Here is a 24,108-nt window from a genome sequence, read left to right as displayed (position 1 = left end):
TTTGACAATCTAAAGATGCCTGTCTGGGTCAAGCCATTTGCCCCTCTGGTGCATTCTTATGACTTTTAAGGTTTGGAATTTTTAGAAGTCTTTTCATTTACCCAGCAACTGAACTCCCCAATAATATGTTGTTTTCCCTACCTCCCCCACAAATGTGAACTTGACCATAGACTGTCCATCTGTAAGTTGACATCCATCCCCAGTACTGAGCATAACACTTAGAACTTAGTAGGAATAGGAATTCAATAAATATTTTTTCACTAATTCATAATATCTGGTTTATGGCTACCCTGATCCTACTGATAAGAGTCATTTTACTTTGTGAAACAAACACCACCTCTTTTTTCCATTTAAGAAAATCTTAAGAATTTGACAAAGGCAGAAAAAATCAGCAATAAGGAGGGATTTTGGGAAGGGGCCCAAAATGGGTGTTCAGTGATCAGTAATGATATTGAATATTTCACATTTAAAATTTTTTTGGTAAAATATGCTTTTTTACTTTTACAATTCTGAATATTGGTTGTATTTAGAAGTTTGTAGAAGTTTCTTATAGATTCTAGATGTCAGTCAAATAGCTAAATTGTTACTGTTAAAAAAAAAAAACAACCATATCTAAGATCTGTGCAAGGATAGTATGAGTATTCCATAGACCCATGGGAGACTAAGGAATATATCACAGAAAAGAATTATTAAAGCAGATACATACTATGCCACACACCTACATAGATATACTTGAATATGTATGTATCTACCATATAGACTCATTTCCAGTATCTGATTTCTTTGTTATGGGCACTCCCTCTACTGATGAATATCCCAATTCCACTATACTTTGGTATATTTTATTCATAAGTTCCAGTAGCCAAAAAGTTTTATCACCAGGTGGCCAACCCTCCAGTGGTGAGAGAGACTCTTCAAACTTAGCTGTGCTGGTACTTGGATAATAAGCATATAACACTATGTGAGTTTATACTCACAGCATTTGTAGCTTAATAGAATTCCAAAAAAATCCTAGTGATACCCTAATGTAATTTTCACTAGTCTGGACTTGCTGGTGTAGTATCATTAATAAAGAATGCAAGTATTTCTCTATGTAATCTCTCATTCTTGCTCGTGTTCTCTCTCTCTCCCCCCCTTCTCTCTGTCTTTCCACATGTATATGTGTGTGTGTGTGTGTGTGTGTGTGTGTATAGTCTCAATAATAAAACTGATACTTCTCTGTTTTATCAAGATTTTTTTAGTGAAAAAATTAGCCCACACTGCCAAATATGGTTACAGACATATGTAAATTTGTATAAGGCCTATAAAAAGGAACAAAGTATGTAAGAGACAAAGTCTTCATTATGTTTTATATATCTAGGTTGTCTAATATTGGTATATGTGTTTGTGCCAAATTATAACATTATTTCTGTTGTGAAGGAAGATTTGGTCATATAATTGATTTAGCCAAGTAAATATTTTCTTGGCAGTGCTCAGTATCATTACAAAATGCCTATTAACGCAATGACTATAATTATAGCATTCAATTAAAATTCTCAAGTGATTATTAGTCCCTATGTGGTAGTGGCTGGTGCTTTATACAAGGATCAAGGATGACGCCATTGCCTGATATGCTATCTAAATTGTGACTCGGAATTTCAGATCCTAATTCACATAGACAGGGTTCCATCTTTGGAGACCCGTAAAAATAATCTAATAACGTCTTAGTTCCCTCCCAGGGTTCCATACTAGTTAATATAACATCTTAACTTTAGGCTTGCATTTTTCTGGTACAGCAGAAAGAAAATTAGCTCTGGATTTGGAGGACCTTGGTTCACATGCTGCCTCAGTGTTCAACCCATGTGACCTTGGGCAAGTTATTCAACTTCCTTGAGCCTTGGCTCCTTTTTTTTTTTGTAAATGAGGGCATTGGACTAGATGGTGAGGAAGTTGAGGGGGAAAAGTATTTATAAGGCCATCAGGGAAAAATTTGACAGTAAAAAATGTGGTGGTGAAATACATGGAGTATGGGCATAAAAAAGGAAAAATAAATGAACTGCCACTGGGGGATTTGTTGTGGATCAGCAAGACTGGAGGTGATTGGGAATATAAAAAATTAGACTAGCTCTTTTGGAATGCTAAATTGCCCAGTATTATCCTAATAGGGGAATTTAACCATGCAGACAATTGCTGAGCTAGAAATATGGTTGAAAACACAGCATTAAAAAAGGCTCTGAAGTGACATAGAAGATAGTTTTGTGATCTGAAGAACACAGTCCTACCAAAGAGCAGCTGGAAAATGTCTGCTTGGATTCCATCCCGTTCATTCTAAGAGGCTTCAAATGCATGTGTCTCAGTTTTACCTTGCTTCCATTGGGTTACAATAGCCATTTCATAACCCCAAAGAGCCACAGAATCTTACTAGAGGAAGGATCAGAAATCCCCTCTGCAATATCCTAGCCATGCGGTGATCAGGGATTTGTTTGAACAGTTAGAGTAAAGGAGACCTCCCTACCTCTCAAGGCAGCCTAACCTACTTCTAGAGAGGTCTTATTGTAAAGAAGGTTTGCCTTTGGCAAATCTGCCTCTCTGCAACTTCTCCCCATTATTCTTACTTTTGCCCTCAGAGAGGAAAAAATGATCCTATCATTTTTATTAATAATAATTAACATTTACGTAGTACTTCAAAGGTTTGCTAAGAACTTTACATGTATTACCTCCTTTTGTCCTCCCAACAACACTGGGGGGGGGGGGGGTAGGTGCTATTATTATTATCTCCATTTTAAAGATGAGGAAACTGAGGTGAACAGAGGCTATGTGACAGACCTCCAAAAATATGAAGGTAGCCGTTATGTTTCCCCTAAATTTTTTCTTCCCCACATTAAGGGCACCAAGTTCCTTTAACTGATCCTTAACAGTCTTAGTTGCCTTCTTGGGATGTACTCTAGCTTGTCAATATCTTTCCTAAAAAGTGATTCCCTGAACTACCAAAAAACCAGTTCTGAACATCAGCTTCCTCACTTGATGGAAGTACTATTGAACAGGGGTGGGGAGCCTGTGACCTTGAGGCCACATGTGGCCTTCTAGGTCCTCAAGTGCAGCCCTTTGACTAAACCCAAGCTTTACAAAATAAATCCCCTTAATAAAAGGATTTGTTTTGTAAAACTTAGACTCAGTCAAAAGACAGCACCTGAGGACCTAGAAGGGCATGTGTGGCCTTGAGTCTGCAGATTCTCCAACCCTGGAAGGACTTGCATTAATAGACAGAACTGATAGCATTCTTGACTCCACCTTTTGGTGTTCCTCTTAGTATTCTAACCTAGTTATGGACTTTCCCTTAATTCAACTGAAATTACACATACGTAATGGAGTATATGTCTTCTATCATGATTATACCTTCTATGTTCCAGCCAAATTGTGCTTCTTGCTGTTCCTTATAACGCTTCATCCCCGACTTCTGCCACGTGGTACTGGTTGTTCCCCACATCTGGAATGCACTTCCTCCTCACCTCTATCTTGTAGAGTTCCTATTCCCTCCAAAGTTGACCTTAAGCATCACTTCCTCCATAGGACCTTTACCAGCCTAATGTGCTAATTAATGCCTTTGCTTCCAAAATCCCCCTATAATTATCTATTTATTTTGGATATACACCTTTGTATCTACATGTGGTCTCTCCTTATAGAATATAAGCTCAAAGGAATGGGCTATTTTGTTTTTGCATTTGCATCCCCAGCGCAGTGCCTAGCACAGAGAAGTTGTAATTAAATTGACTGATTGATCAAAAAAACTTAGACTTTTTTTAAGCTTTTGCATCGTGCAGCAATTTACAATCTAAAATAAAAACATTAAGGCAAGAACTACAATAGCAGATAATAGGAACTAAAATAACAAAACAACAGGAATGTAAAACTAACAGCTTATAGGAAAACAGCACTCTTTCTGGGCACATATGGCAACTCGGGGAAAAAATTCCCCTTCCCACAGCTGTGATTTGTCCCCTTGTAGCAATGAAGTCATAGAGTCACATCATTAGAGCTTGAGAGCACTTTAGAGATCATCCAATACAATTCTCTCATTATACAGAAGATGAAAATGCAGCTCAGAAAGAGAAAGTTAATTACCTAGAAGGGATGTGAATTTGTGTCAAGCCATTCATGCTCCTATATCATGTACTTTGTGATACATTTTGGAGACCATTCATGGCAATGGAATAGCCCTCCCTTTGAACAAATCCAACTGGAAAGATTCTAGTAGTAAGCTTATCATCTTTAACCAGAAGGGAGAGATAAAGTTAGCCCTGAGAAGAAATTTGCAGTTGGTAAAATTTGTCCCCAGAACTTCTGGCTGAGATGGCTGCCTGAATGGAGGCAAAATGTTGATCTCTTTGACATGTTCTTTAGGGAAACTCTAAAAATAGTGTCAGACCAAATTATGATCAAGAAATCCAATGAGAAACAACAATAAGCAAATTCTTCCACTCTGAAACTGCATATAAAAATGAAGCAGAAGCCCAGAAGCAAGAAGAAAGATTTGGGAGGAGGGGAATAAAAGTAAGTACCAGTGCGTATAACAATACCAGAAACTTCCCAATGCCAGAGACAGATCAGAGACACAAGTCATCTGTGAGTCTCTGAATCAAGAGGCAGTAAGAGCAGATGTTTCTTGTGAGAAGTCCTCAGGGTAGTCAGAAATCTATAACATGGATATCAGAAGCCAACAAGATCAGCAACCATCAGTCTAATCTAAAATCAAGATAATCCAGGAGTAGTAGCTACAAGAGAGGTCATTGGCACTCAGTCCTGAAATGCCATAGAGAAACTGAGGTTCTAGTACTCTGAACCTATAGGGCCCCCAAACCTACCAGTGTTCCTAGTGTAGACACATGCTAAGGGGTAGAGGTAAGTTCAGGAACCTAGGAGACCTAAGTTGAGACCACACAAGACTGATAACCCTACCCAGAGGTATAATGGGCAATGGAGAGTGGCTCTGGAACAAAGTCCCAATTTAGGAACTAAGTTTGGAAATATGAGTAAACAGAAAAAGCAACAGCTACTATAATGAATTCCTATAGATTGAAAGATAACTCCAGTTCTGCAGGCAGCAGCATCATTGTTTCAGTCTTCTTGATGTACTCTATGTCTGAGTGCAGAACAACATAAGACTCACCTGTATATCCACATGGAGACACCTGGAGGAATGTAGATCTAATGCACAATTTCCTGATGCCTTCTGAATTGTCTTGGATCATTGACTGGAGTAACTAAGTCTTTCGCAGTTGATCATCCTTACAATATTATGCACAATGTGCTTCTAGCTCTGCTCACTTCACTTGCCTTGACTTTATATGTCTTTCCAGGTTTTTCTGAAACCATCCTTCCCATCACTTCTTATAACACAATAATATTCTGTCACAATAATATACCATAACTTGTTTATCCATTTCCCAACTGATATATATCTCCTCAATTTTTAATTCTTTGAAACTTGCTATAAAAATTTCCCCAGTTTCTTGTTTCCCTTCTCATTTTGACTGCATTAGTTTTGTTTAAAACTAATTTAAAACCTTTTTAATTTAATGTAACCAAAATTATCTCTTTTACTTTATGTAATTCTATCTCTTATTTGGTCAAAAATTCTTCTCTTATCCATAGATCTGACAGATACAGTTTTTTCCCCAGGCTCTCCTAATTTACTTACGATATTATCCTTTATATCTAAATCATTTATTCATTATAATCTTATCTTGGTATATGACATGAGATGTTGGTCTATGCCTAATTTCTGCCAAACTGTTTTCCAGTTTTCCCAGCAATTTTTGTCAAATGTTACCTCCAAAGCTTGGATCTTTGGGTTTTTCAGATGCTGGATTACTATAGTCATTGTCTACTACACATCATACACCTAGTCTATTCCACTCATCCACCACTCTGTTTCTTAGCCAATACCAGATTGTTTGATGATTACTATTTTGCAATATAGTTTAAAATCTGAAACTGCCAGGCTACTATCTTTAACATTTACCAAGCTGTTAACTATCTTTCATAATTTTCTTCCCTTGCTTTCATTTCTTTACCTAATTTTTTCCTTTGCTGCTCTTATTTGATTTTAAAAATAATTTTTTAAAAATATCTTCCAGAAATTCTTGTTGTGTGGATTCAGTCAAAGGGCTGCAGTTGAGCACCTGGAGGCCCACATGTGACCCCAAGGCCCCAGCTTCCCCACCCCTTAGTGACTAAGCAATAAGTCTATCCCTTCTTTGCTTTTATATGTGTCTCTCATTCCAGTATAACTTTAAACTCTTCCTCTCCTCTTATTTTGTAGACTTCAGTTCAATTTGGGCTTTATCCTTCTTGATGCCATTATTATAAGATAATGCCCTACTACTGCATTCATACTTGATTACAATTCACTCTTTTTTTGCTTTCATCTTTTGTATATGCACTTTAAATATCTAAGTTCATCCAAGAGCTCCCTGTGTATCACAATGATTTCGTCAGAGGCCTTGTAAGCACCTTTTCAGATGAGGAAGGAACATAGAAAATGAAAAGGTATAATTGCAGCATGAACAGGAAAGACATACGTAGACCATAGAAAATATTTTAAAGAATAAGCATACATGTAGCCACATATTTTTTATGCATAACTATGAATATACATGCATATTTCTGCCTATAATTTTATAATTTAATTTGAAGGTTCAACATCTGATATGTCTCCCATCAGAATTGTGCACCACCATGTGGAAAATAATCTGTTTCCCAACAAACTTTAGGATGTAACAAATATTTAATGACACCCTACCTAGGAACAATAAGTACATTTGAGTCAGTCTTGGACTCCTGTGGAAAGGGATGATGAAAATTTGATGAAAGGGATTAATAAATAATAACCTAGCTATTAAAACGTGAATCACTAAAGACTCCTGACACCCCTTTACTTTCTCTAATTAGAATTTGAAAATAAATAAACAAATAAATAAACTCACTGCTTCGATGCTGGCTTCTTCCTCTGTACATGTTGTGAAACTAATAAAGCCTGACATTGATGCTGCTTGGGTTCACATGCCTTCATTTACAAATTAAAGTAGCTCTGAGGGACAACAGCTAGATACAATACAAATGATTTAGAGAGCAGACATAAAATGCCCAGACTTTATGACCATGTCAATAAGATGCCAAGTGTTGCGAGTGGGAGAAAATGTCAGTTCAATTTACTGTAAGGTACTTTTGAGAACCAAATGAATCCCACTGTTTGGTTTCATCTTTTGCTTCAAATAGCACCAAAAGATTCAATCCAATTATTCTTTCTGACCCATGTCCAATTGTGTGTGTGTGTGGGGGGGGGGGAGTGATTGGGACCCATCACAAAGGGGATGGATAACCAGAGAAGGTCATGGGTTGATTACATAAAGTGAGAGTCAGAGATTATCATAAAAGTAAATATACTTGAAGATCTATGGCAAAGGTGGTAGAGTAGAAAAAGCACTCAGCTGAGTTTTCCCAATGTTCCCTTCCACATAACTTTAAAATGATTCCTCAGATCAAATTCTAAAGTGGCACAGCCTACAAAAGGTTAGAGTGAGACATTCTTCCATCCAAGATATCACAGGAAGTTGAAAAAAGAGATCTGTGACATGGAGGGTGGAAGCCGACTTGGAGTCCAAATGAATGAAACACCAGAGGTAGGACTAGGTGGCGGGAGCAAGATCCTCAGTGGCTTTGGAGGCTCTCAAGCCAGAGGTGGTAAGAGAAAATGCAACTGATCAGAAAGAGATTACCAGATACCCCTGTGTTAGTCCTGGATGCAGAGTCAGAAGCTATTTGACAATTCCGTTGCCTATACCTACTTCTGGGTGATAGCTCAAGGGTAGAGAGGAGGACTTTCAGTCAAAAGGGAGTTGAAAGTCCTGATAGTATCACTTCTGGTCCCAAGGGATGAGGGACCCTGAGGAACAATACTGTTTCTGGTCTCAATGGATGAGAGGTCCAGAAAAACAGTATCAATAGCAATCCTAAAAGGTCAGGAGCCCTTCCTGGGTAAGGAGCAAAGTGTAAACCAAGACAGCAGTGACCACACCTCTCCCCCAGATCACACTACTTTGGAAGCACTAAAAACTTTGGAACCCCCAGAACTAGCTCTGGAAATAGCACTGGGAAAAAGCCTCAAGCTTGAGACAGTGTTCCCCCACCTTCCACACCAAGAACAGAGTCCAACATTAACATAAAGTTTCAGATCAAGAAACAGGGTGGAAAAAAGGAGCAAACAACAAAAAGAGAACCTGGGGAGAGAGAAGATGAAGATGCAAACTCAGGAGAAGAAAGTCAAATTAAAATGACTATAAGCAAAGCCTCAAAGAAAACTGAATCAGGAGCTTACATCCTACTGAATGTTTATGGAGTTGGAATTCACTATTCAACTCTTGTTTTGCTTCTGTTTTTCTCTATCAAGAAAAGTGATCTTCAGGCTGAAAAGGATGGAACAAAATGAGAGAACAGAAACCAACACATGAGAGAAAATAGCAAGGCAAAACATAGCTACTTTAAATGAGTCCAGGTAATCTGACCTGGATTATAAACAGCTAAGACTAGTGTAAAGGACTTGCTGATGCTTCACTGTTATTATTGATTTGGGAAGATTTGTGTGGCTGGAAGAAGTTTCACAGGACAAATATTTTCATTTTCTTAAAGTAGAAGAAAGTAGATTTTGTAAGTAAATGGTTAAATAGATATTTTATTATCACTTAGTAAGGGAGAACATGGTCCCTGTGAATCAACATGGATTCATCATGAACAAGTGACATGAAAGATAACCTCATTTTGTGAATTGACACTGTGTTGTGTAGAGAACCATAGGCAGCAATATTTCTCTCCTGACCTTCATGAGTCATCGCCTCATCAAAAATACTAATATAGATATGATCTTAACTAACCCAGGTCACTTTCCATATTCCAGTCCATTCTTTATCCATGTTGTTATCTTGATAGGATAATCAGTAACTGAGGTAGATTATGCTTTACCATCTCCTCAGGTGCCAACCAAACCATTTTTATGTACTGTGCATTTTGTCTAGCTTAATTTTTGTATTTGATTGGTTTTGACAAAGTTCATATTGAAGCTAATCAGCTTAGGTAACCTACTGTACCTTTCCAGCTTTCCTTAATGTCACAGATGGAATAATAATACTTGGTTTTTACCAAAATATTTGATAAAATCTATAATGATATTTTTATGGTTGAGATGGAAAGACATGGCTTGGATAGAGTTGGCTAAATTTTGAACCAGTGCAACAATTGAATTCAAGGAATATTGATTAATGAGTTGATGTCACTTAGGAAAGGGGGCTCTAATGGTGACTCCAAGGCTCCAGTCTTGAACTGTTCAATACTTTTTCAATGGCCAAATTTGTGGATGAAACTAAGAGGGACAGCTCATGCTTTGGATGACAACTAGCTTTTGGAACAGCCACTAGGTGGTGCAGTGGATAGAGAATTGGATTTGGAGTCAGGATGACCCTGAGTTCAAATTTGAGTTTAGTCACTTACTATTGTATGATGCTGGGCAAACCACTTAATTACTCCAGTTTCCTCATTCATAAAATGGGGATAATAATAGTTCCTACCTTAAAGGTTTGTTGTGAGCATCACTTAAGATACTATTTACAAAGTCTTTTGCATACCTTAGTGTGCTATATAAAGGCTAACTATTATTATGACAGAATTAGAGTATTAATATGTTTCAATAGGCTTGAAAAAATGAACTGAATATAATAAAAATATTAATGCAACTAAATAGCAAATTTGAAATATAGATTAGAAAATCAACTGCCCAATTACATGATGGTCAAATTGTAGCTGGATAGTAGTTCTTGTGACAAATGTCAGAATGAAGCAAATCTCCTGTCTTGACAAGACGTGATGAACCACAGACATAAGTCTTAATATATTGCCAATATATTAATCTGTTTTGCTCAGATGTTCAGGTTTATTACAAAGGAGGGTTCAATTGGGTGGCAAGTGTAAAAGAGTCACTGGGCAGTGATTGTGGGGGAAAAAGACCTAAGGGGTTTTGCAGGCAGCACACTTGGTATGAGTTAACAAGATGGCCAAGAGTGCTATGCAGGGGACAACTAGGAAACTGATTTGGTTGAAGAAGATAGTGTACAGTGAGGAAAAATGGAATGTAAAATTGGGAAGATAGAATACAGCCATGTTATGGGAGGCCTTGTAAGATGGGCTGTAGAGTTCAAACTCAAAGTATCTGGCAATATAACAAGGAAATGACATATTGTAAGTTTCAGGAAGGTTACATTGGAAAAATTCCATAAACTCTAATGGAAAGGGGGAAACCTGAATCCCAACTATTGAAGAATCTGTTGAAATAATTCAGATTCAAGAAGCTCTCTCTTACAGGGGTGACAGTGAAAATTAAGGGAGGGGAGAAATCAAACTCCATTGGAAATAAAGAAATAACCAGACCTTGTAACAGACTGAATGTGGGGAATGAAGGAGTGTAAATAGAGGAAGAAAAAGACTACCAGGTTTTAAGCCTGGGAGGCTGGAACTATTTCACTGAAAACAGTTCCTATCACTGCTCTCTTGTCTTGCAACAAATGTACTTTACTCTTATGCTAAAGTAATTAAAACTCTTTATAGTGAATTCCTACTTAGTACAATATAGAAATTTATTTTTTTAGGCATTTTTTCTCCCTAATGAAAACAATGTTTTTTACTGAAATTGACATGTAATCATGCATTCCACTAATCTTGACTTTTTGCATACTATAGGTCTTTACATTTTAATTAAGTACTCAGCTGATAGGTGACTCTAGATTTGACAGACTCTTCATTATTAAATGACCTTTTCTCAGCATTCCACAAAATCTACTTGGTATATGTCTTAGCTTTCACAAAAAGAAAAAATGATCCAAGCACAGCTTACACCTATACACAATGCTCCCTCCTATCATTTTAGGAAAAAATTCCCAGATATACAAGGAAACCTCTCTCCTTTGTGCAGTCTGAAGACTTACGTTCGATGAGAATTTCAGGTCCTTGGAGTGATGAGCATCCCTTAACCTCAGCTACGATGTCGTGGTAAAATTTATGTGAGGATGAATCCAAAGAACTCTCATAAAGTTATAGACATATTAAAATGAGAACATTTGATCATTCCCCCAGATGTTCTGATTACAGAAGGACCACATATGTGCATATATTCAAGGATATTTTTAGATTACTACAAGATCCAAAACACTATCAGGCATCAACTGCTTTTTCACTCTGAATTTTGTAGTCCCTGCTGGGTGAGCCTCATTTCATGTCCCATGCCAAAGCAATGGCTGGCTAATGAGCCATCCTGGCACAGGGGATATTTTCTAAAGCAACAGCACATCAATGAAGAATTTCAAGAAAAGTTTTGCTTTGCTTCTCCTTTGGAAGTTTTAAATGATCTTTCTTCTAAGCCTGTGTAATCACTGAAAAAGAAATGTTTCGTTTTACCCAAACTTTGAGTCATACAGATACTTTCTAGCAGATTTATGCTACCACTACCCCAACACACACACACACACACACACACACACACACACACGCACATACACAAACACAATTCTCTAGACACATTCTTACATATGTGCAGACACATATAGGTGGATACATACATATACAGGAAGCTAGGAGGGCTTGCTAAAAACTGGATGGTATAATTTAGATCCAAAAAGATCTATTGGCTGGAATATTGGGCTTAGCTAAACTAACATGATGAAATTTAATATAGATGAAAATAGTCTTACACGTGGGTTGGAACCTGCCCATTTTTCCTCTTCCTTTCAGGCCTAGCTTTTTCTTCTAGACACTCAGGCCACAATAATCCTAATTTAGCAGTTTAATTAGATTAGATGAAAAGCTAATAAAAGTTACAAGCAATAGATTCAGGCATCATAGATTGAAACATTGCATTCACTTTTCAACTCCAATTCTTAAGACAAGCAGGGAAAAATCAGGTTGAGGGTTCAGATTCCCAAGCTTACTCCCATCTCATGAGAGAATTCATGAAATTCGTTAGATGAAAATGCACCTCTCATTTCCTTTCACCCCAGATGCATTGTAGAAGTGAAAACCACCATTGATGATATTTGTGAGAGAAACAAGCAAGCGATCTTTCAGGGGATGATCAATATCCCGGCAACACTGAGGAAGCATCAGGCAAGATTTCCCCACCAAGGTTGTTCCTATCTCCATTAGATATTGAAAGACCAAGATTGTCCACTCCAGGGTCTGGTTTATGTCCCCACCTATCCCTACAATCTCTATAGTGGAAAGGAGTGTTTGACTCTTTAAGTCAAACCACCACCAGCACCCTGATGGAGACAGCCCAGGCACCCAAACCCAAGATCCTTGGGAATAGTGATGCTTCATCCTGGGAAGCAATCTTTGTGGAGAATTCATCCTGGCAACTGTTGCCACAGGTGCCACAGCCACAGGTACTGAAGAATGAGAAAATAAAGCTCTTGCCCCCAAAGTCCTTGGCACTGTCAAATGAATCAGTATCAGAAATGACATGATTTTATCATATTAAATGACATTAAAGAAGAGGTATTAGCTTCACCTTAAAGACCATGGGACTTGCCCATCTGATTCGAAGTTGGAGCTTTCTATGTGTTTTCTCTCCCATTAGAATCTAAACTTCCTGAGAGCAGGGACTATCTTATTTTTCTATTTCTGACCTCAGCACTTAGCATAGTTCTTTACAAATGGTAAGTGCTTAATAAATGCTTCATTCATTCCTTCTTTTTTTCTCAAATGCCCAAGAACCTAATATATATGGAATGTCACTTGGCTGTCACAAATTTACACTGACAATGGCAAGGGGACAAACACTGTTGTCTCTTTTTGCCTTCCTGATCCAGCTATGAGTCTTACATCACAGTCACATTGCAAGGGCACTTTTCTAATATAATGGGGAAAAATGCCTAGAATCACAGAATTTCAGTGTTAGAAGGAATCTTTGCAGGCAGGTATTTCAACCCATACTCAGTAGAAGAATCACCATCCAAAGAGTGGTCATCAGCTTTTGCTTGGGGGTATCCACTACTGTAATCTAAGCTACATTTCTCCATCTTTTCCCCAAAGATAGCATGGAATGATTTATCATATGCTTTGTTAAAATTTATATAAATAACCTACCAGCATTCTCTTGACCTGTTAGTTTAATAACAATGTCAAAAAGAAAAGAAAAGGAAATAAGGATAGTTTTAGCCAGGTTTTTAGCACACATGGCCTTTAATTCCCTGAAGGGACCATCTTTTCAGTTATACAGAGAAGTTCTGTTGTTATAATTTAAGTAAAACCAATGGAAACTTTTAATTTGAATTAATCAAGAGCAGCTATTTTTTCTCATATTTCTCTTGGGGGAGTGTCTCACTTTTCTCAGATATCAGTTTCCTGTTAACAATTCCCACCCTCAATCCTATCCTTTCTGTTCCAAAGATCTCCTCTGGGTCTTCAAATCCTTTCAAGGAAGACTCAGTAGAAGGAACTTTGGAGGGATAGCAGAGCATAGTAGATAGAAATCTAGCCTTGGAGTCAGGAAAAACTGGGCATTATGTCCTGCCATGGACACATATTATCTCTAGCTGTATGCCTATGGGCAAGTCAATTTAGTCATTCAATTAACATTTATTAAATTTCTATCATGGACCAGGCATGTTAAGCACTGGGAAAACAAAGAGAGACAAATAAACAAACAACAACAAAAAACCCCAAACAAACCCCAATCCTTGCTCTCAAGGAGATGAAGGAGATGGGGCAGGAGGAGAGGGGGGTAAGAAGCACTATAAACATCTACATATAAACTAGATGCATATAGGTTAAATTGGGGGCAATGGAAAAAGTACAAGATAGAGAGCCTGGGTTCAGATTCTGGCTCTTATTATTACTTATTACTGTGGCATCTTGGTCAAGTCATTCCCATACACTAAGACTCAGTTTCCTCATATATAAAATGAGGAATTTGAGCTCAGTGACCTAAAATGTCCTTTTGCAATCTAAATCTATGATTTTGTGTTCTTACAGTCAATGCTTCCCTGGGAATTCCTTATGGGAATTCCTTAATCCTTACAGATTAGTCACCAATCTATATTGGTGGTAGGAATTTGAGCATCAATTCTCCACATCTATGAAATGGCCCAGATCCTGATCTCTCCTCATTCTCCCTCCCCCCCCCCAAAAAAAACTTAGATTGAACTTTAATTCCTTGAAAGGACCGTCTTTTCAGTAATACAGAGAACTTCTGTTGTTATAATTCAAGTAAAACTCATGGGAAACATGAAACAAATTTCAGCTTCTCTGTGTTCTGAAGTAGACTACTGATCACAGCAGGATGAGGTATAAGAGAATTGGTGCTTTCATTCATCCCATGGTATTTAATCAGTTTTGTAGAAAGAGACCAGTGAATCTTGTTTTGGCTGATTCATTCTTTTGAGACATAGTCCAAATCTGTATTGCCTAGAGGCTGTTTTCTGCTTGAAGTATTTTCTTTTTTCTCTGTCCCTTTATTGTAATTAAAAAAAAAACAATTGTATTCTTCCCACTTTGTGTGTAATATTAATCCATGACAATTCATGGTTCCCACCCTCTCCACTAGGAGTTATAATGGATTATTTAATTGGCTTCCAGGGAACTTCTATGGAGGCCACTTGTACATCTATGAAAAATGATCTCTAGTTCACGTGATCACATGACTGAAATGCAATCTGAGAACCCAGGATCGTCCACAACCCCTCAACCCCCACCCCACATTCAATCACCATTAGCCTTTGCTTACTGGGTAATCCCTCTGAGGCAACAGGAGGGAGTGAACTATTTTCAACATTGGAGGAGCTTGGAACACAAGCTATTTTGACCTGCTGCATCTCCCTCTGCCTCTTTGTCCTCATCCACTCTGCTGGTTCTGTAGGCCAAAAACTCCAGAGTGGCTTGCCAGGAAGAGGGAACCCATCCAGGGGCAGGTGGTGAGAGCTGGGAGGCCATGTGATCCACGCAGAGTGTTCTGTGTCATGTAGCAGAACTGTCTCTAGGCTCAGCTGTCTGCTCCATTTGAGAAGGATTCACGGGGTTTCTATGAGTGAGACTGTTCGGGGAAAAGCATTTTCATAATTCAGGCTGTAAATAAAGTATGTATTTGCAAATCAGCATCATCGTGAAAATCATATGACCAAATAGTCATATTAGATTAGGAAATAAGATCATAGGTTCAGAGCCAAAAAGGGACTTTGGAGGTTGTCTAGCACAAGTCCACCATTTTATGGGAGAGGAAATTGAGGTCAAGGGAAATGACCTACCCAAGGTCACACAGGGAGTAAATAGAAAGGAAGACATACCTTTGGAAGGCAGAAATTTGGTGTTGTATTCGGATATCATACATTGGTATGGAGTAGTCTTTTGATACCAGTTTTATAGCCTCTAGAATGCAAGGTCCTTGTGAGTAGAGGGTATTTCATTCCTTGTACTTTTATCCTCAGTGCCTAGCACAGTGCCTGGCACATTTGTTGTTGGTGAGCAGCTAGGTGGCACAGTGGATAGAGTGCCAGGCCCGGAGTCAGGAAGACTCATATTCGTGAGTTCAAATCCAGCCTCAGACACTTCCTAGCTGTGAGATCCTGGGCAAGTCACTTAAACCTGTTAGCCTCAGTTTCCTCATCTATAAAATGAGCTGGAGAAGGAAATGGCAAACCACTCCAGTCTCTTTGCCAAGAAAACCCCACAAGGGGTCACAAAGAGTCAGACATGACTGAACAACAGCATGTTGACTGACTGATTGGTAGAGAAGGCGTTATCATGAATTATCAAGATGGGGAGAGTCTAGAAGTCATATGGGACATTTGTTTACTAGAAGTCATGCAAGAACAGATCAGGAAATCCAGTGAGGCAGGCCCATCGGGTTATCATAGGACTACAGATCTACACCTGGAAGACACCCTCAAGGGTTTTGTTGTCATTGCTCAGTGATGTCCGACTCTTCATGACCCCATTTGGGGTTTCCTTGGCAGATATACTATAGTGGTTTGCCATTTCCTTGCCATTTTATAGAAGAGGAAACTGAGGCAAACGGGATTAAGTGGCTTGCCCAGGGTCACAAAGCGAGGAAGTGTCTGTGGCCACATTTGAACTCAGTTCTATCCATTGTGTCCCTTAGCTGCCTTAAAGGTTATGGGAGGTCAAAACATGCAGGAGGTCAGGAATCCAGGAGAAGCTTCAAGATTGTGAAATTATGCAAAAGGCTTGTTACGCAGACTAACTTTTTAGAGAAAAGGGAAGCCTCAGAATTTTGAAGATACCCTCCCCAGCTTCCATTAAGATGGCTGAACTAAATCCCCACAGCTTCCTGTTTGGGGCTGAGTTGTTTACTTATTTAGAATGCACTTTGATCTCCCTGGCCTGAAATATCACTTCCAAGCTCATGCTGTACTACTAAGAAATGCACAATGTCTGGGTCACTCGCTGAACAGGCCACAGCTGAGTGAGGAGGGGGCACAGCCAGCACCCTGACTAATACAGTTTCAAAGTAGCCTGCATTAAGATGAGTCTTATCCCAAGACAAACTGTCATTTGCCAATACTTCATCATCACCATAACTACCATTTATGTAGCACATGTTTTGCAAAGCACTTCAGGGTATCATTTGACCCTCACAATAACCTTTGAGATAGGTACTATTATTGTCCCCATTTTGCAGATAAAGAAATGGAAGTTAAGAGAAGTTAAATGAATTGCCCAAGGTCACACAAACGAGGCATGATCTAAAGCCAGGTGCTTCAGATTCCAAATCCAGCACTCCATTCACTAAGCCATGCTTTCATGTCCTCAATCCCAACAATGGCCCACATCTCATTCATGTGAATCCTCCACCCTTCCTAATTCCCTCTGCTTTGGACTTTTTTTTTTTTTTTTTGCTTTTAGACTTATTTCATAATGTTGTGAACCCTTAGCCTTAACCTTAGTTGGCTTTTTGTTTACTCATTTGGATCTCTCTTTTGGTTTGGACCAAACCTTTCCCACTTCCCTGCCCCTAGGCAAATTCTCTTGTTAATTGCATGCCAATGGACCAGTGCTCATCTCCCTCCCTAGTTCTCAAAATAAGTTTTGCTAGTTTAGTTTTCCATCTGGAAAAGACTTTTATCTTTCAGGATATTTCATCTGCAGTTCAGCAAAAATAAAAAAATAAAGGCACAAATGAGAACAATCTTGAAGTGATTACTGGCTCAGACGCAACCCATTGCCACATGATGATACACTGCATTTCTACAGGACTTATTTAAGTTTTACAAAGCTTTTTGTGCACACCAACTATATAAGGGAAACAGTGCAAATTTAATTATTCTCTTTTGCAGATGGGGAAAGTGAGGCTAGGAAATGTAAAATGACTTGCCCATGGTCACCTAGCTAGTGTCAGAATTGGGATTTGGACCCAGATTTCCTAATTCCCAAGTTCTGTGCTCTTTCTGCTATATATATTCCTCTTAAAGGAGATAATATGTCACAGATATATCACAGCTCAAGAACTCTTCTTACGTTTGAAATTACTTCCACCTTATGGTCATTGGATTATAGATACGTTCAAAGATCTAAAGCTATTCACATTCCTCTCCTCCACCAGATATCCAAGACGCTTAGCTTGACCTCTGGTTACCAGTGGTTCCCTTGAGCATCCAGGCATGACTTCATTGAGAAGTGACCCTCACTCCAAGACCCTTCACCTATGATGATTCAGATCTCCATCAATTGTAGCTGCTGTTTAGTTATTTCAGTCTTGTAATGTTATGTTATGTTCAGTCTAAACTCTTAGTTTAGAGGGAAGGTAATAGTATTTTGAGGGGTTTGGAAAGTCTTCCTGTACAAGATGGGATTTTAGATGGGACTTAAAGGAAACCCATTTGAGGTTTCCTTGACAAAAAGATACTGGAGTGGTTTGCCATTTCCTTCTCCAGTTCATTTTACAAATGAGAAAACTGAGAAAAACAGGGTTAAATGATTAGCCCAGGCTTACACAGCTGCTGTCTGAGGCTGCATTTGAACTCAAAAGGTTGAGTCTTCCTGACCCCAGGCACTCTACCCACTGTGCCACCTAGCTTCCTTCTAGCAAGCATTTAGCTCTCAGTTACTGAGTATTGGAAAAGCAATTGCCAAAGTAATTCATGTCATTACCTTAGCAGCCGGTAATGTCTTCTCCACATTTCCTCCTCTTCACTCACGTAGACACAACTCTTGCTCAGCCTTTCATTATGCCTCAACCTGGACTACTATAATAGCTTTCTAATGTGTCTGCCTGGCTCAAGTATGTTCTTACTCTCTGATCCCTTATTCTCTATGATGATTATTCTAAAGCACAGGACTGACCATGTCCTCCTCACCATCCCCATCCCATGAACTCTACTGACTCCCTATTACCTCCAAGATCAAATAAAAAGTCCACTGTTTGGCAGTAAAAGCTGCCCATTTCTATTGTAACACGGCCTCTTTCTAACCTTCTTACATCTTCCTTCCCTCTACATACTCAACAATTTAGTTACACTGGCCGACTTGCCTTTCCTCAAACACAACACCCCATCTCCTGTCTCTTTGCCTTTTCGCTGGCCAATACCCATGCCTGGAATGATCTGTCTCTTCCTTTTAGTTTAGTTTAAGATTCATTTCAAATCACATCTTCTGTAGGAGACCTTTCTTGACCTTCACCTCCATCCATTAGCCTTCTACTTTCAGTTTACTTTCATATACAGATCAATATAGATAGTTATTTACATGCTCTCTCCTCCATTAGAACATTTGCCCTCTGAGGGCAGTTACTGTGGGTTTTTTTTTTTTTTTTGCCTTCTTTGTATCCCTAGAAGTTATCACTGTATTTGGCAAATTCTTAAAAAATGCTTATCAGTTTGCTAGTGAATGAACATGCTACGCCCTTCAGGAGTATTTAGCAGGGGGACTCTTGCTATAGCTCCAAAACAATTATTTTCTAATTGTATAACTTTAGGTAGTAAACAATAGGGCAGTGAATTAGTCATTGTCCATTAGGTGACTGGGAGGTCTTTCTAGGGATCACACCCCTATAAGGATAGCCACCTACCTAGTAACTAGTAGCTAGTAAACTGGTAGTTAGTAAACCTGGCTTTGCCTGAGCCCTTAAGTGCAATTTTGTAAAACTCGAGTTGGGCCTCATCTTGTGCCTCAGGATAGAGATGGGATAGAAGGATTTTAGAAGGGTCTTTCTATTTGGAATTCCCCAAGCACTACACATTCTGTTGGGGAAGAATCCTGCCTATGGGTGTCAGTTTGGTGGACAGTCAGACCTTAGAGTCTGAAAAGTCAGGCCTGCTGACTCAGGTCAAATGCCCAGATGCACTGCGGGAATGGGATCAGCAGTGCCACCAGACTTGTGCTTCAGCTGACCAGTCTGGCTGCCTTGTTAGAGAAAGCGAAAGGGTCCAACTGGAGCCCAAACTACTGAGTCACTGACACCCGGGGGGCATCATGTGGACACGTGCAAAGAACATCCTGACAGCAGCCTAGCAGAGGGTATTTTTAGGCATCACCCGCAGCCAAACCAACCACTTGATGCTGCTGCTGTATCGTATCATCCCTTTCCTCAAAACCAGGTCTCTCTGCTGCTAATTCCACCATGGCCAAATCAGCTGGCCAGCTGCTACCTTAATGAAAACCACAGTATCTTTTTCACCTGCTGTGAAATTGGATTAGTAGCAGCATCAGTGACTAAATCGAGAATGACTGTGGCGTGAGAGACAGAAAAGTGTTAGGAGCTTGTAGAAAGCCTTGGTTTTCAAGGGTCACTTGGTAGTGGGGATCCCTGAAACTGGGTGTCAGAATTTCAGTCTGCAGATACATGTATTCACACGAAAATATAGGAACTTTGGAGCTGGCCTTCAGGTGTTCAGTTACTCCAAAGTGTTTGCTAGTTTGTGCTGTGGTACTGTTAGCCCACTCACAAATTTCCAGGTTGGCAGCAGTGATTTCTCCCTCCCTCCCCAAGTTTATTCACAACTTCCTTTTTGACATTTGTCTTTTGGAACAACTCATTTTCCTAGCAAAGCAACCTGTATAGGGTTTTCTAGGTAGAAAACATCAGAATCCTAGACAGAGAGCTGAGAGAAATGGTAAAAAAAAAAAAAAAAAAAAAAGATGTCATCCAACCCCTTTATTTTACAGAGGAGGAAACTGAGGAAACAGACCTATCCAGGCAGTCAGTGGCAAAGTTGAGCCTGAACCACAGCTCTTCAGATTCCTTGAGCAGGTCTGCTACCTCATATTGCTCACCTTGTTAAGGTGCATAGAGTGCTGGGCTTGGAGTCAGGAAGATCTGAGTTCAAATGTGACCTCAGACAATAACTAGCTGTGTGACCTGGGCAAATCATTTAAACCTTGTCTACCTCAGTTTCCTCAACTATAAAATGAGGATAATAATAGTACCTACCTCCCCAGGTTGTGAGAATAAAACAAGATAATATTGTAAGGCTCTTTATGAATCTTAAAACTCTACAAATTCTATTATTTTTCTTATGTGAAAAGTACTTTGTAAACTGTAAAGTGTTATATTAATGCTAGTTTATTATTGTCATCATTAATAATAATGTCATCATGGTCCTTTACCTTTTTAATTTCTTCTAGTATTCTGTGAAACATGACTCCAAAGTGACATGATGAAATAATTGACATTCAGAGTCAAGGGAAGGGGATCAGAAGATTTGATAGTGGAAAGGATCATAGAGATAATTTAGCATATAAACCCTTTATTTTTCAGAAGGGAAAACTGAGGCCCAGGGAAATAATTTGCCCAGGGTCAGTAAGTGCAAAATTGAGATTAGAGCCCAGGACCTCTGACTCCAAATTTAGTGCTCTTTCTCCTCTGTCAATAGTCAGTCAATAAACATTTATTAAGTGCCTACTATGTGCCAGCTACTATTCTAAGCACTGGGGATAGAAAAAAGAGCCAAAAAAGCAATCCATGGCCTCATATCTAACAGGGGAGATAAGAAACAAATATGGACAAACATGCCATAGATTATAGGAAAAATGGGAAACTAACAGAGGGAAGGCAATAGTATTTTGAGGGGTTTGGAAAGTCTTTCTGTACAAGATGGGATTTTAGATGGGACTTAAAGGAAACCAGGGAAGCTTGTAGGTAAAGAGAAGGGAGAACATTCCAGGTATGAAGGACAGTCAGAGAAAATGCCTGGGACCAAGAGATAGAGTGTCCTTTTTGTGGAATGACAAAGTTAGTGTCACTGGATCAAAGAGTATGTGGTAGGGAGTAAGGTGTAAGATTGGAAAAGTAGGAGGGATAGCTTATGAAGGGCTTTGAAAGCCAAACAGAACTCTTTGTATTTGATCCTTGAGGCAATAAGGAGTCACAGGAGTTTACTGAGTTAAGATGATTGACATAGTCAGATCTGTGCTTTAGGAAAATCACTCTGGTGGCTGAATGTTGAATGGATTGGAAAGGGGAAAGTCTCTCCAACAGATTGTTGCAATAGTACAGGTATGAGATAATGAGGGTCTGAAATAGAATGGCAGCAGCGCCTAAAGAGAAAACAAGACATATTCAAGAGATGTTGCAAGGGTGAAATGTACTACAGGTCTTGGAAACATAATGGATATGGTAGGGAAGGTGAGAAATATGAGCAGTTGAGCTGAGGGAATGGGAGGATGGTGGAAACCTCTACAGTAACAGGGAAAGTGGTGGAGGGGGTTAAGAGGAAAGATGATGAGCTCAATTTGGGATATCTTGAGTTTAAGATGTCTATTAGACATTCAGTTCGAGATATCTGAAAGGCAGTTGGAGATGTGAGATCAGAGGCAAGCAGAGAGGTGAGGGCAAGAAAGGTAGACTTAAGAATCATGAGCACAGAGATGGTAATTAAATCTATGGTAGCTGATGAGATTATCAAGTAAAGTAATACAGAGGAAGAAGAAAAAAGACTCCAGGATAGAATCCCTGTGCCATATTGACTCCTTTTAGTCTTTGGTGATTGAACTGCCATGGTTCTTATCCACTAATCATCCAGCACACACTAGGGATGGACTATTGGTGTTGACTGTACCATATTTATATGGAGCTCCAATGCTCTTCTGAAATTTTCTTGTGATCTCTCCCAGAGAGCTATGCATAAAGAGCCAGGTCAAAGTATGGAAGTGGGACAGGGAAAAGAGGTTTTCCTCCTCTGTACCCAATATGGGAACTCTTTGTGTTTGGTTCCTTAAATACTCATAAGGTGATGCTTAGCTTTAATTTAGTCTCCTAAATAAGAATATGCTATTCTCCATATAAGAAAGTATTACTTGTTCCATCATCTATAGGACATCGAGTTGTTTTTCTTTTCAGTTATCTTTTTTCTTCTTCAATAAATGTAAGGAAGCAGCAAAGTATAGCAGAAAAAGCACTGAATTTGGAGTCTAGGGTTTGAATCCAAGCTCTTCCTCTTACTATCTGTATGACCTGGGGCCAGTTACTTTAACTCTCTAGGTCTCAGTTTCCTCATTTGTAAAATGAAAGGGTTAAGCTTAATGACTTCTGAGCTCCTTCCAGTTATATATCTATGATCTTCTAATTTTATGCATAGCTGACACTTTCTAATCCTCTGCTCCCATGGAATCCTTCCTTATTACAAAGAATTATAATTAAGTAAGACAAACCCATACATCGGCTGTCTTTGACAACGTATGCCTCATTCCATACCTATAGTCTACCAACTCTCTGTTTTGAGAAGAGACCCTGGCTTTACTATAAGGCCTGTAGAGTCAATATTGGTCACTACATTGATCAGAGTTCTGGTCCTTCAGTGTTACTTTCCTTTACATGACTATAGTAATTGTATAAAATGTTTTTTTTTTTAACTTGTTACTTGCCATGTACAAGTTTATATAATGATATTTGTCATTTGTTAAGGTGTAACAATATCTCTTTATATTTAAATACCACAATTCATTTAACCATTACCTAATTCATGAGCCACCATTTCATTTCCAGTTTGTGACCACAAACATGCTGCTAGAAATATTTTGGTAGATGGGGAGTTTGTTCCTTTCTTTTTGACTTGTCCATTGGGAGGTATTGCTAAGTCAAAGGTATGGCCAGCTTGGCAACTTTTCTATTATAGTTCTAGGCATGAACTTTTCAGTTTTTTTCTCCAAATGGGAAAAGATTTTGGCTGCTTCACCCACATTCTTTTACTTAGCTTCCTTGCTGAACAGTGTAATCATATGAAAAAGAGTTGGCTAGAGTGGGAGGTACAGTCCATGACCACCTAATGGAGTGAAAACATAACTCATGTTATTTTTAAATAGATATTAAGACCCCTTCTGAGCTTTCAAAGAGTTGATAAAGGACCTTAAGAGAAGGTCTACTTTAATGAATAGATTAAAATGACTTGTAATAAAAATACCCATTTATGTAACATTCCTTTTAGGTACTTAAAGCCATTTATTTGTTCATAATCTTGCTTACATTAGGAACACTTTTATTTACTTCTTAGTTATCATTATCTCATCCTTCCCTGTTTCATGAAAAGGTAGCCCTTCTCCTTTCCATAGCTAATATCTCTACAACTACAAGTGATTCCATTCCATCCCATTTTCTCCCACAAATTGCCCCTTTTACCATCCCTACTCTCTCTCTAGACCCTTGTCTAATGACTCCTTCTCTACTGCCTACAAACATGCCTATGTTTCCTCTGCCAACTCTACCTTTCTGAGCAAGTTATTCCAAAGAGCACCTGAGCACTGGTTTTCTACTACAACTTATAAGTTATCATTTCCTGCATGTCAGACACCAATAGTAATGCCAGCTTTGATTTTGGGTAGGACCATGTTGAAAATAAGTTCCTTAAAGTCTGTGACTGTTTTTGTTTTTACTGTCTGATTCTTGATACCCAGAGCATAACAGGCACTTAATAAATGTTAACTTAACTGAATGAGCTCCATGTAGTCACTAATCAGGATACAGGGAATAGGTTATAAGTACTAATGTGTAATAGTGAAGAGTTTAATCGGCATCTAATTCCTTTCCTATTTTGTGGCTCCAGGATGTTGAGTTATAAAGGGAACAAAGCCCTAAAGGTATTC

Source organism: Notamacropus eugenii, chromosome 1, assembly GCF_028372415.1.
Source record: "Notamacropus eugenii isolate mMacEug1 chromosome 1, mMacEug1.pri_v2, whole genome shotgun sequence".
Classification (NCBI taxonomy): Eukaryota; Metazoa; Chordata; class Mammalia; order Diprotodontia; family Macropodidae; genus Notamacropus; species Notamacropus eugenii.
The sequence above is the reverse complement of the archived record's forward strand: the minus strand, read 5'-3'. Positions refer to the sequence as shown.